The 15,283-nt window shown below is 36.9% G+C and overlaps 1 protein-coding gene across 11 annotated transcripts in view; it reads right to left on the bottom strand.

Moving 5' to 3' along the window:
* Positions 1-15,283, bottom strand: part of CDC42BPA (CDC42 binding protein kinase alpha) — a 188,664-nt gene that overhangs the window by 79,208 nt on the left and 94,173 nt on the right. The window lies entirely within an intron of this gene.

Genomic DNA, 15,283 nt, shown 5'->3' with positions numbered 1-15,283 from the left:
TTCAGAATTAGTACATAACACACAGTCCAAGCATTAACTCTGCAACACTCTTATCATTCAAAACCAGCAACAGATCAGTAGACTGAACACAATCACTCATCATATGGTGAAATCCGCACCAGGGACATTTCATGAGAGGGGCTGTAGATCAGACCATATAATGCCTGCTAATTTTAGTAAGAATTGTGTGGTCAAATTCCTCTCATCTCTCACAGGTAAATGGGAGAATCCTACTTGCTTGAACTTTTGTACATAAAACTTTTAAATCATGTGAAGAATTTTAGTGAAGTACAAGTGAAAGATGCATGCTTATACTGGAGCTGGAAAACAATCTCTAAGTTTTAATATAGAACAAAGGTCAATGAAAACCTTCAATAATTAACACATTTTTAAATTTAGAGTCTTTCATCAACATTTTTCTCTCACTTACATCTCAGCTCACTACATATGTCTGTTGTACTTCTGCTGAAATGACCAACAAAGCCATTGTACACACTACTGCAGCTCTGCTTGGCCAAATTCTGCAGCTGTCTCATTCAGGTCATGATACACATGGAAAACTGTTTCTAAGCAGGCAACATAATAAATTCTTCTTATTTTGCAAATTTGACTTTGTCTCATGTTTTACAGACACCTAAGTATACTAAAATACAGATAAAGTGTATGCCCCTACTACGCAGCCGACTAGGACAAAAGCATCTATGCTCTTTAAGTTACCAGAGGGACATTTATTGTTCCACTTGCAAACTAGGTTCACATGTTGAAATTCCTTTTCATTAAAAGTTCAGTTACAGTTATTAGAAATATCCATTAAACTACATTTTTTAAACATATAGCATTATTACATTCTTATTCTATCCTTACCTATTACATTCAAAAGGTAAATCACAAGTGTATGGATAAAGTACTACGAATACATTCTCAGTGAACAGTCATTTATAAGACATAAGAACAAATCCCCTAAAACAAACAAAAACCAGGTGAAGCCCTGATTTTGCTTCATTCCCCTAACAACTTACAAATGAATGTCATCAACAGCTCTGCAGACAAATTTCAAAATATTCACAAGCTAAGATATTCACATTGCACATGAGAGCAAGGTTTTGTTGTTTGGGTGTTTTTTCTGGTTGTTGGTTTGTTTGGTTTTTTAGGGGTTTTTTTTGTTAACAAAAACTGAGTTCTAAACAACATTTACTGAGAATTTATAATAACGGCAAAAAAATTAGAACCATACCTTGAACAACATTATAGAAGCAATAGCATGAAGGTGTAGCACTGTTATACGCTCAGTGACAATTTATATGGTAACAGCATGCTGTTTCAAAAAGTACTTCCTGAATTTGTGTTACCCAAAGACAAGCAGGCAGTGGCCCATGCTAAAAACAAATTTTAGCCACCTTCCAAATACGCAGAAACATTTACAAAGTAAAAAGCAAACACTACCTAAGAAATCATACTTCTGCATCTTGCAACTGAGTGTACAGACAATTCTTTGCAAAGAAAATCATAAAAATTAACTGAATCCATTCTCTAAATAACATTTTTCTACTTGATTTTTGCTGACACTGAACATGCCAAAGAATTGAAACCTCCAGATTGAGACAGTTTTATTTATTTTACATTCACCCACCAAAAACATTCCTTAAACATGTTTCTAAATAAAAACAAACACATGCTATTGAGACCTCCGGAATTATAGCTTCAGTTTAAAACACTTTGCAAAAACATGCACCTAAAATCAAGTTCCTCTTAGAAGCTGGACCTAGTTCAAGCTAAACAAAAACATGAGTCACCCTTGAGGCTCCATTTATCCATGTTCCATCTTCTAATATATTCCCAAGAGAAATAATAATACTAATAATAATCATCATCATCTTCATCATCATCACACCAACCTCCCCCATTCAATCTCACAAAACAGCAGAAAATATGAAAAATCTCACTCTGTTGGCAACACTGCAAAAACAAACCTGCAAGCAACACTGAAAGCACTCAGAGGAACAAGTATTTCTTGCAAAGCAAAGTTTGTAAGGCTCAGTAATAACTTCATAAGAACAATTTTTATAGTTAAGAAAAAAGAGAGACCAACTTAATGCATACAAATTCTTTTCAGCTCTTGTAACAGAAGGTATGGGTTATGAACAACTGTTCTGAATTCAGCTGAACTACGTTAATAAAAGACAGTTTGAAAGACAAGAATTGCTGGCACCTGCAGAGCAGAGTAGGCTATAAGCAAAGGCAAAGTTAAGAAAATTATGAGCCCCAGAGGGGAACAAGGAAGGGGAGTAATTATTGCCAGTGGAACTGAAGAGTTCAAAGGTGGCAATTATGGGGAAAAACAGTATGTCATAAACCCTGCGTGTCTACTGAGCCTGCAGTTGTTAGATTTCATTAGAATTATGAGTTTTGTTCCAGGTTTTTGTTTTGAACGACATTTGGTCACTCTCCTTTAGTGATCAGAACTGATTCTTCTCCGGTGCTAAACAGAGCGTGGTCTTCCCTCTTCACACCCACTTCACCTTTCCTGGCTTATCCTAGTTTCTTCACTGTATATAAACTGGTTCCCTCTTCCCATGCTTCCATTTCGGCCACAGCTTTATTCCTGTCTCCTAGATTCACCTCAAAAGTTGAGATGTCCAATGCTCCACGGCCTATCAAACCCAAATCTCCTCCCCTTTTATTTCCTTCTTTCCCTCTCAGCTTCTTCACTCCTAAGTCTTAGTCTCCTGCATGTACACATTTAACTATTCTTTTTTTCCCTCCCATCTCAGATCTCAGCAGTCACTGTTTCCCCACAGTCACTTCCCAGATTCCTTTCCCATTCCCACTGGCTTCCGATTCCTCTAATCCTTATTACCCTCTTTCCTCATGTCTAATTTTTGTTCTGTAGCCCAGGAATCTTCTTTGGCACTAAAAGGAAGAGCACTATTAGCCACAAAGAGTTGTCTCTAATGTCTATTTACCAGCATGCCCCAAAATTGCAGGGCAAGTGCCTTCATTCTTACAGCTCTGAAACAGTGCAAACCCACAGCAGAACAAGATGAAAAGCATTTAGGGACCAAACTCTGCTTGTGGTTGTTTGAAACTCATAACAACTGGCAGATTGAGGGGAAAATTATAACCTGAAAATATCTAGATGGGGGGCAGAAGAATGAAAATACATCCATGACTCAAGGAAGATTCTCTCCTGGATTTCAACGGTGTTTCCATATTGCAGAGCAGAAGAGTTTCCTGCAGGGCTTGTAAGAATTATTTTATTCATTTAAAATCTATATAGGAAAAGCAATGCATGTTTCTTCATATTGTTCCTGGAAAGAGATGACACTTACTGCTTCAGGAAGGAAAATTCTAGACCAGGTAGCTAAAATCTGGCAAAAGTAATGAGCAAATAATGAAAAGTTACACAGTTTAGTGACTAGACCACTGGGCTGAATCTCTGTAGATAAGAGTTACTAGGGGATTGTGGGCAAACCATTTCAACATCAATCAACGATAACACTAGTGCTCAGTCAAGCAACTAATATCATCTGGCTAGAAGGCTATGGAGCACTAATAACCCTGTAATTAGTTCACTACAATAAAAGAAAAAGGTCTGCTCACTTGAAATATGAAATAATAATTCAGTTTCAAGAAGCAGAAGCATTTGGAAGCCATTTTATGAACCAGACTTATAGCGGGAACAAGTATTGAATTGGGGGAATTGCTTAGACACCACTGTGCCCTCCGGAGACCCTGAGTTCTATCAAGTCCCAGACAGTTCAGCCCTACTCGAGAGCAGCTTCTGTGGAAAGCCCAATGTGCAATGGGCACAGGTTGCCAGAGCTAGACCTGGTACAAATCAAGCTAATACAAGTTCTTCAAATGTACTCCACAGTAAATTAAGGGTACACGGGTACTCAGCATACCTAAAGAAATACAAACCTTCCTTCTATCAACTTCTTTGTAGCTTTGCCATCTGAGGATGTGAACTGAGCAGACTGCTGTTCTGCTTTTTTGTGAGTGAGTGATATACCAGTACCAAAGGAGCTAGAAGTCTGGACCAAATAAACTTCTTTCAACCATCACTCCAACACAGAGTACAGAAGTGACTTCTATTTTTGAGCTGCATTGGCCTTGACTCCAGGAGAAAAATCAGCACTGTACAGCAGCTTGGCTAAAGTGATGCTCTTCGTATTTGTTTTGCAAACTTTCGTTACTTGCTTCTGTTCATCTGGAGAATGCTATAGGAATGAACAGTCTGTGTGATACTGGAAACTTCACTTGCACAGCAAACAAGTGTGGAGGCTTATGAAGAAATTTTGAAAAATCTTTAATGAATCATTTTTCATAATGCTTCTTGGTTTAATCTGGGGAGCTGTTCTTCAGGTTGGCATATTTACCCGGATGACTTCACTCACCTCTCTTTAAAACAGTTTACTTTCTTAAGCCTTAATTAAAACCCAAACATTTTACATACTAGCTGTGTTAATATAAACATTCTGAAATAGGACTACAGCAGATATCTGGATTATTGCCATTCATTTTGATTTCTCTGTTAATGAACCAGAGTAGAGTTTCATTTGTTCAGTAAGAATCAAGAAAAAGTATTCCCTCTGAGACATGATAAATCCATAGCACATTCCAACTGTAAAACAAACTAAAAAGATTTTTTTAACACATGTGAATGTTGGGGTTTTTTTTCTCATGGATTCATTTCTGATACTAAACAAAACTTTAGGAATCGTGAGGTCTTGTGTATTGAAATTCGGACTAGACAACCTCCTTAAGTTCCTTCCAATGTGAATTATCTGATGGTTTCAAAGCATACCTGTTCCTGAGGTTTATCTATGTCATTGTCTGAATCATTAAATCAATGTTATTCAGTTATTTGCAAGAGCACATGGAGTTCCTCAGGTCTACAGCACAGGAAGCAGCAGATTCCAGAAGAATCAAATTAATTTTGTTTCATGGGCAGCCTCATGGAGGCAAGGGACCAAATAAACAGAAGGGAAGATGCATTAAATGTCATTCTATTTTTGATGTAAGAACTGTAATAGAAAGATTAAGCAGCAGTCATGTCAGACACTACCAAAGATTATGCCAATGGACCAACTCACAGGCCCTCATCTTTAAGTTTATGTGATAAAAACCCTACCGGCATTAAAGAGTTTGTGACCAGTAGGGATCCCTCTTCTTGGTAACTGTACAGTTATGACGCAGAATGTGCTTGCTTTGGCTATTCATTTGTATTGTATTTATTCTTTTTTCAAAACAAAAATGATCAGGCAGAAATGGAGGAAAAGGTGAGTCCTCTGTAACTAAGATCAACAAAAGGTGGCCAGATGGTGCAAGGGGGCACTCTCAGTATGTCCAGTATGTCCTCATTGGAATAAACATTTCAGATGCTAAGGGACTGTCCCTACGTACACAGCTGAGCTCTTAAAAAAGCAGCAGAACTGAAATGACAATAAAATTTTTGTGGTTCTAAATTCAACAACTGCAATATGAGCTGAGCCTGAAAAAAGAAATGGACCTGTCTGAAATCAAAGGACTGATGTGATAGCTAAGCTACCACTTTATTTTAGCCTACTGGATAAGAAAGGGATAATTTGGAGAACACATTTTTATTTCTAATGTTAACATTAAAAAAGCATGGAAATTAATTAATTTTCCTAAACAGGTCACATGCCCCAAGACATGCTGTCCTTGAATCATAAAGAACAAAGTGAATAGCTTATATTAAACTATTTTTCGGCAATATCTTCACATGAAGAGTGTTTATTTAATGCTACCAATGCAAATTAAAATAACAGCAGATGAGAAAAATAAATTAGTTTCAGGTGTAACTGCTGGCACAGAGAAACTGATCCAGACAACTTATTACTAATTGAGGATTTCACAGCACATTATTTTCTCATTATAGATGCAAGAGGATTCCCCAAAAGTATAAATAAAAAGGTTAAAAACAGACATCAATAATTATAATTATCCACTCTTACGACAAGAAATGTTATCCTTTGCCAGGTTACCTACTCCAAAAAAATATAACCAAGATCTTACTGCCAGAATGCCTGGACTTTTTATTCAAAATTCCTTTGGAACACAGGATTGTCCTTAGTCAGGACAGAAGTTTGGCTAACTGTTTATTTCACTCCCTTCTGTTGTTTCAGGCAGACTTTTCTTCCACACTCCTCCTCACACAGAAATGCTACATCCATGCTAAAAAATGAAGACATTTGGTTTTGGCAGCACTCCAATGAAAGGAGAAAATTTGGTGCCTGTGCAGTTTTTATTAAGGTATTCAGTGATGCCATATTGACAGCCCGCTTTAGATATGCAGAGTGAAACAGCTGGTGAACTTCCATCAAGAATGCTAGTCAATTGATGCCTTTTTTCACAGTCAGACCTATGGACATTGATGTCCAGGAGCTTATTTCTATTTTCCATTACAGTGTACTGGGTTATATCAAAGTCAAAGTTGCCACATTCTGCCAACCACAGTTTATCTGAATTCTAGTGAGCAGAACTAGAAATACACTCCATCTGGCAGAAAGACCAATGTGCACTGAGCCAAATTAGATTTGGACAGTCAGCAGTTATTCTTTAGTAATCCCAAGAAGATAGGCTGCACAAGATAGCAGCATGAGAAAACTGGAATATGTTGTACCTCATTAACTGTGCCTCTTATCAAGACTCTACTGCGCCTTCTCCTAAACAGGCACTCCTCCACTTTTGGGTGGAATCCAAAAAGTGCATATTTCAATTGAATTCAAAATCATTTAAATAACTTTGATCACAACCTTATTATTTACATAGCACCCAAACAGTTGCATCATGTTTGTATATTAAACAAAACCTGCTTCATATAAAGCTGACAAACTAAAGATTGCAACTGAAAAAGAGTAGCCTTGCATATAGTACTGAAGTCAATAGGAACAGTCAAAGACTAAAAACACTTTAGAATTTAAGCCGTAATAAGCAAAGCAACTACATGGAATAAAATAAATGCTATTAACAACCATGTTTTAAAATTACAATGAGGAGGTTCAACTTTTTTTTTTTTATTAAACCGTATTTTAATACTGTAAAACTCCATTGTTTTCTCATTAACTCTTGATAATAAATAATTAATTCTGTGTTGTTCCAGGAACACCCAGTAATTCACCTCTACTAAAAGAATCTCACTACTCTCAGCAGCAGGAGATTCACCTAAATCTCATTAAAGTCAGTGAACAGACTCCCATCAATTATTAGGAAACATCAAACAAACCAAGGCAATAAAGGTTCTAGGTCTGTGATATAGTCATTATTTATTGATCAGCAAGTGCAATTGTATATTTATACTGTTACACATCCCAATCAAGTTTTATTCTTTGGAATATTACAAAACTAAATGAAAGACAATACAGAAATCAAAGTTTCATGTACTAGATGCAGTACCTGTGCTACATCACATACAGAATCAGGTATTGAGTCCAAACTCACTTTGTTTCAGACTATACATTCTGCCAAAGCATACTTTTTTAATCCCTAATCCAGATTCAGAGAAATAATTTGTGTCCTCTAAAAATAAGGTAATTACATTCCTATTTTACTACAAAGAATTTGCATCACAGACTTGATTTATACAACGCAAAAAAAACCTAAGGCTAATTGTTATCCACATTGAGTGTGGGCAACACAAGAAGTAATGAATTTAAATCCCAATGAAAGATACTTAGACGAGACATCAGAAAACACTTTCACAATAACAACAGTAGGACACTGGAACAAATTGCTTAAGGAAATTTCACCATCTCCATCACTATTTTTTTTTTTTAAGAACTTGTTAGACAAACATCTGTCAAGAGTGGTTTAGCTTTAGTTTGATCTTGCCTTGCAGCAGAAGAAAAGTATTAGCTGACCTCTCCAAGTCCTCTCCCAGTCCTTTTCTCTACAGTCTTTAATTTCTGCCACTCAGACAAATATTCTGGACACAATAACATATTTACTTTATGGTATCCAATGTTCTTTATGAATTTCAAATGCTAATAAAGGAAATAATAACAAACAACGGGGAATGAGTATATCAGCCAACACATATACATCTTAAGTTTGTTCAGGCACTGATACTCATTCCTGAACACTTGAACTGAGTGCAGTTACCGGCTTATAAATATATGCTCCACCACATCGTATTATAATGTCCTAGAATTAATTTACCTCAGAAAAATGTCTCCCTGTGGCCTTTGTGCATATGTATTTGCTTTCAAATAATGGATCTCTCACATATAACAGTTCCAAAACAAGGATAATTATTTTTAAAAGCTCCTTATATCCTTTTTCTTCCCCTCTTTTAAAAAAATAAGGGGTGATTTGAAAAATTCTTTTTGATAAGTGCTTGGCAGCTACATACTCCCTGTAGCTATTGTCTTTCATCTAAAATGCTAATCAACTGACAGAACCAGATATCTATGAAGAAACTCCCCACATCCAGGCTAGGCCCCTCACGCAGTATTTTGAGGAGATGTCAGGGCAAAGTCACTTGTGATGTCTAAGGATTATTTTGTTGTCTTGTGAGTTTTACAGACTAAAACCAGGAACACACTGCGTCATTTTATAACCATTTTAAATTTAGTACCTTACAATGCTGATTTACACATGTCATTTTAAACACCTATGAAATAAAAGAGTTGTAGACATTATCAGAAAGACAATTCCTCATGGCAAACAATCATGGACATAATGGAAAGTCTGATATGCGATGCATCCTGAAACTGGTAAAAGTTCAAATGGGGGGGGGAAGTTAATTGAAACAGTCTGCCTACCAAACATTGAACTGTTAAAAAACAAATTAAAAAAAAAAAAAAAAAAAAAAGAAAAAATTAACTGGCCTCTTACAGTAGAGCAAGAATATAGAAGCTTGTAACTTTCCTTTGAGTTGTCTCGGACCCAAGCTATTCATATTAGACTGAAAAACTTGTAGAAACTCAAATATAAAATTGGGAATACATAAAGAACTGAACATTTGAATGTTTAATAATACATTGATCTAGAACAGAATAGTATTGTTGAGTAAAAATTCATGTATAAAAACATGAGAGCTTATTTCTTTTCAGGTCATTTTCATAGTTTCAAATAGCTATTTATGATGGTCTCTCAGGATGCAAAATATTTGAAGCACAAGCATAAAAGTTTTGAAAGATGTACAAGCAAAAAATGGGAGAAACAAAACAGGAATTTTTTTTTAATTTTTCATTTTTTTTTGAAACAAAAGCCAATTTGAAAAACAACTATTTGGTTCGAGAAGTCCAAACATCAGCATAGGAAATTAGCAAAAATTGCTACTAACTGAATGCAATTTGTAAAGCTCAAGGAGACAACACTCAGGAAATGAGATAAATATTCTTACACGAAACAAGACAAGTTGTAACATAACTACAGAACGATACTCTAAAGCTCTGGAGGTACTATGCCATACATTGATCAAAGTCAATCCAGAATTATGGTTAATTTGAAAGGACTACTCAAAATCCAACTGGACATGGTGCTTGGCAATCTGTTCTCACTGACCCTGCTCTGAGCAGGAGGGTTGGACTAGTTGATCTCAAGAAGTCCCTTCCAACCTCAGCCATCCTGTGATTTTGAAATTATGATTAAAGCTGCCTTTTCAATTTTATTTCAGTAACAACTTTCTGGTTATATTGCATCAAAGCTCCCCAAATCTAATTCTGAAATGCCCTAACACAAAGATACTACACATTCAGTTGTAGCAGCATATATAGTTCTGAGTTCTTGTGGCTCAAGACAGAATTCGTCTTTAGCCTTAGTATTAATGATGTACCTATCTTTGCACTGGAAATTGCAGTTCATAAACCAAAAATTGGCAAAGTCTCTCTCTCTCAACTCCACAAGGGTGTGACAGGCAAAACCACAAAATTGTCTTGATCGTATGTTGATGATTAGTACTAGTGAGGCTTACAAAATTCGTTAAAATGAAAAACTTCCTTTTCCTGCTCTAAAATCTGACAAAGAGAAAGTCCCTATTTATCCCAAAATGCTCATCAATCAAGGTTATTCTTTGACATTGCTGACACTGCTAAGATAATAAATGCTGGCAAGATTGGCCTCGAGCCAGTAGGTAAGAAGACATGAGTAGCCATCCACACCACTGCTCCTTGGCACAGGTTTTCCCTGCCTAAGAAGTCCTGGCTATCAGAGGAGACTCATCTCCTTATAAGAACAGCTTCAGCACACAAGTCTGTGGCTACGGCAGAGCCCAGCGTACAAGTCTCCTCCTTGTGTCTCAGAAGTATGGTAACCACCAGTACCACAGCTCTATTACCCCAAAGCAGAGTCTGTCTTTCACATACCAATTTCAAGAAGAGTTTACACTTGCTGCCAGATAACGTTAAGGGATCAGCTAGCTGGTTTATTCTACTGAAATATAACTTCACCATATGGCTTGCGCCTCACATGAAGAGCCCCAGCTACAGTCATAGCTTCCACTAATGTCTCTTGCTTTTCTTAACTGAGGACTCTATGCTTATCCTGATTCCCTAATTAACAATACTGAAACTCACTGTACAACAATTTTGAACTTAACAAACAAAGGAAAACAAGGCAAGGTTTATAGGAAGACTTTTAGGTGGTAAAATATATATGGAATTTGGTGAAGATGCAAATTAGGCACTATTCTGGCCTGGACTATGTATCTGAACCTCATATTCCAGTCCATGGATTACTTTTTTCACTACGTTTTCCTTAGCTAAATTGTTTGTAAATTTGCAGTAACTATGTGTGTGCTTTTTTATTATTATGAAAGAATATTCTCAGGAATACACAGGTGCTAGAGCAGGTACATCAATATATGCAAAAGAAAAGGATTTACATCAGGACTGTTTGCTTACTGATAGTTCTTCAGAACCCAACTACTTACAGGCAGGAGCATTCAAAACAGGTGTTTAAATTATACCTTTATAAGACTGATTAACTGCCTCCACTGAAAATAGAACAGTAACTTGAAACAAAGGAGCCTCTGGGGAAAAAAGTGATGGCAAGGAGCGGATTGCTCACCTAGCAAGCAGCCTACACCAGAGGGGCCCTGAAGAAAAAAAAAACAGTTGAAAACAGACTGTGAACCAGAAGTTTTGCCACGGTGGACTATGTACTATTTGTGAAGGAAGAGGTGAGAACCTTTAGTTTACACAGCATTTAGAAAACAAAACAAAAAAACTGATTTAGTCTCTCTACTTCCATCTGGTGTTGTTCTAGTTTTCTAATAAGCTACAAATACATGCAGTGGAGGACCTGGCTGAGGGCACTCACTATTTTCGCCTCTCTAACCTGCCCAGCTGTCACAATGCTTTTTTTGGATCTGATCATTCTGCTTATAGTTTCACATTCCTCAACAGAAACTCCACACCAACAACATTCATCAGAAAAAACGGCCATTTGAGTCAACACTTGAGAGAATAATGGCCTTCGAGTTCAAGCCCAAAGTTGCACGAATATTGAGAAACAACACTAAGTACTTGGCAGACAAATAACTATCATAGAAGTGTATTCAAATATCTTGAACATAGTTTGCTCTTTTTTGTGGCAGTCTCTTAGATGATACTTTAAAAAACCTACTAAAAACCAAACTAATTCAAGATGATGGTGGTAAAAACAAGTTTCATTGACCAGCCAACTTTAAATATTAGGTTTATTCACTTAAGATTTCAATGTAATTATAACGGAATACCAAGCAGCTTGTTTCAACTCTGTGAACTTCAGTTGACAGAGCTGTTTCTGGGTTGCTAAACTGTATTCTTTTGTATCATTCTACACTCTTCCTCCAAAAGACAAGAATACAAATATTACCATGACATTTTAAAAAACAATAAAAAAAGACTATATATATATTTGCCATGTTTTGCCATGTCAACTTTATTGGACTTCCATTTTGGCTTCTAAGAACTTAAGTAAACAGATTAAGAACTCTACAACCACCACCCTGCAGCATATTCTAAAGATTAAAAAATTAAAGTCTGCTAAGTAAGGCTAATTCATGTCAAAGCTTTTAGATTTCTAATAGTATCATGAGTTACTGGCGGGTAAAGGAGTAGAAAGAGTAAGCTCCTTAAGAATGTTATGTCCATCTGTGAGTGCCATCTGTCAAAGAAATCCTGAAAGAGGCGGCTAACAAGGAATCCAGAATATGCCCAGCTGTTGTACTGTAAATTACTACCTACGCTAGAAAACCTTAACACATACTTCTAGGCAGATAAATGTTTTCTTTCCTTTTGATTCTCATTTTAGATATGCAGTCTCTGCTCTCTGCATTTCAGTACAACCATACATGGTCTCTGAAACAGCTGATTGCAGTGAGTATTTCTCAGAGTAAATTAGACAACATAAACTGAGAACTTGATTGGGTTTGACAATGACAGTCAAAAAAACCATTTTGCATATTTTTTTTTTTAATGCACTGATGATACTAAGAAAGCAATTCACAGAAGAATGTTCTCTCAGAAGCTGTCTGGACCATTTAACAGGTTTTAATATATATTCTTATATATGCGTTTGTATGTTTATCTGTGTAAGACACACATATATGTTTTTGAATTATCAGAGATATTTATAAGTGTCCTGAGCTGATGCAAGCTGTTAGTTGCAAATCACTAGAAAATTTCTGGGACTGATGAAGAAACAAACTAACCTGCTGGGTCCATACTGCAGCCCTCAGCAACTCTTCCCTAGTCCTTTTCTATCTTCCTCTGGGAATAAATACACAGATATAAATACACCAAGGATTATGGGAGGTGAGGGAAAGGGAGGTCTGTACAGAAATGAGTTCTGAGATCAATAGATACTTTTCATTTTGCCAAAGGAAGGATATACAGTCTTAATATGAGGTTGATCTTATCCTTCTCCCATCCATGTACTTGATCAGCAATAAAAATCACCATGAAGCTATAAAAATATATTAAAGCAGGGGAAAAAAAAACCCCCACACAGAAGAATGTAGAACATACTTTAAAGATGCATAAAGTGTAAAGGAACAGAGGGCACATTACAAAAATTTAAATAAATTGTTTCTTGCTCCTCAGTTATGTGGTAAACAGAACAAAGATAAGAAGCAAAGCTGCAAACTAAACCCTGGAGGCTAAAAAAAAAAGGTTTACAATGAGGAGAGAACCAGTGCCATCCCAACAGAACAAATATATACATCAAACACTTGCCATAGCTCTTGCAACATGTAAAGAAGCACTGTTATATCCTATATATTTTACTGTTCTTCCCCCAGGCTAGTATGGCTTTCAATTTCACATATTTTTTGAGAGACTGCCCAGCAGGAAGAAGAATGTTTCAGAAAACAACAGTACTATACAGCCATTTTCATGTGCTGCACTGATCCTTTGATTTCTTCCTCCTTTATCCAATAAAGGTTTACTCAACAGTTACACAGATACTTGCAATTCCTTTTTTTTTAATGGAAGTCAGTGTTGTTAAGAATACCTACCACCTCCTCAAAGAAAAAAAAGGGGGGGGGGGGGGGGGGGAGAGGCTATTGAAGAACAACAGACAAAAGCATGGCTTTTCCCAGTATGCCTTCTACTTAACTGTGCCCTAAATTAACAGTATATAGGTTAAATGCTAATAGGAAAGAAGATCCCTTCCTAGCAAGTAAGTAAAAAGTAGAACAGCAGAGAGCAAAGAACCTACTACTCCTGAAATAATAAAACTAAATTTAGGATAACCTCTCTTGCTTCCCCCCAGCTTGATCATGTTCTTTACTGTATTGCAAATATGGCATTATATTTATTACCTTTTGGCTATCTGCAAAAAATAAAATGCACTAATGAATAACCGTGTTGAAGGAATACTATGCACAAGTTGTTGAAATACAGCAGAAGATATTGCCATTAAATACAAGAAATGCAAAGCGACTAATTTTTAGGTACAGAGAAAAAAAGTGTAAGAGCATGTGTGAAAGCACATCTATATATGTGCACAAGGGAAGGAAGAAAAATTGTGTTTCACTGGAAATTTAGATTATTTCATGTTATTATTCATTCTGTGTCAACCACATGAATAGCTGCTAGTTCAACCTGACCGATGTGGATATAGGCTGAATCAAAGCCTTGCTGGAGGCAGCAAGAAAAAGAATGAGTGCCTTACAGGAGTGTAGACTTGCAAGGCTTTATACTGAAAAGAAAGCAGCAGCAGAGGACTATATCCTTTCCTGCATGCTATTCCATAGCCAGATGAGGAATCATATCATGACCCTCTCATGAAATTCTCAACCAAGTCCTCCGCAGGGAGGACAGCACACAGGGTGAAAGAACCCACCAGTGGAAGGAGCTGAAAAGGGACATAAACAGCTCTAAATCCATGAGGAAAACAAAAATGAAGAAACATACATATCCTCCCCACCTCTATCATGATGTAGTTGGTTTGGGGTTTGTTTTTTTTCTTTACTCTATCACTCAGGACTCCAAAATAACTTTTTAAAGGGTGAAAAGTAAACATTGTGCCTAGTTGCTCAGCTTCAGAGTCTTGACTGGGAAGGTAGCGCTTGCCTGCTGAAAGACCTCATGCACTGCACAGCAGCAGCCAGCTCTGGCATGTCTGTCTCACCCCCACAACCGGCCTTCCCCAAACCTGAATAGAAGAGAAGCTGGAAATGAATTTTTTGAGTCAGAAGTCCTACCATGACAGGTAAAACAAGCTACATTTTACATTATTATTCTGCATTAGCTTTTCAGTTATGCTAAGTTAATTCAATGTGAAAAATGCACAGGTTTGTTTCTGACTATGTCCAGAGGGATTGTGAGGTAGAAGACTCCTCAGAAGTCTCCTGTGCCCACCTGAAAAACAGTTTAACTACTTTATGAAAGATTCCCCCCCACCCTTATTTTGCTATTTTGAGAGAGTAGGGTGCTTTCCTTTTTGACACTAAAATTACATTCAAAGTAACAGATTTCTGGCCTATATAATGAGGTCTGGGATTTTCATTTTAACTCTGTACACTTAGGGGTTCTTCTACCCTGTCTACTTTTCAGGCTGCAGATGATTTGGGTAAGACTTTTGTAAGAGACTGAGGTTATGAACCTTCATCTGACCATGGGATACCAAGCAAGACGGGATACAGTCTGGGGATTTCTTCTCCTCAGAAAGACAAGCTCCTTGAGCCTTCTTTGCTGTACAGCACAAACAGGTATGGAAGCAGAATGGAAAAGGGCAGAGAACAGTGAACAGAAGGATGTGACCCATGTGAGGCTGTGCTTCAAATTCCTAGCCTGACTGTTGATTATTTCAGTAACAGCCACTTTTATGA

The sequence above is a fragment of the Buteo buteo genome, chromosome 12, assembly GCF_964188355.1.
Source record: "Buteo buteo chromosome 12, bButBut1.hap1.1, whole genome shotgun sequence".
Lineage (NCBI taxonomy): Eukaryota > Metazoa > Chordata > Aves > Accipitriformes > Accipitridae > Buteo > Buteo buteo.
Note: the sequence above shows the minus strand (reverse complement) of the source record. Positions and strands in the feature narration are given on the sequence as shown.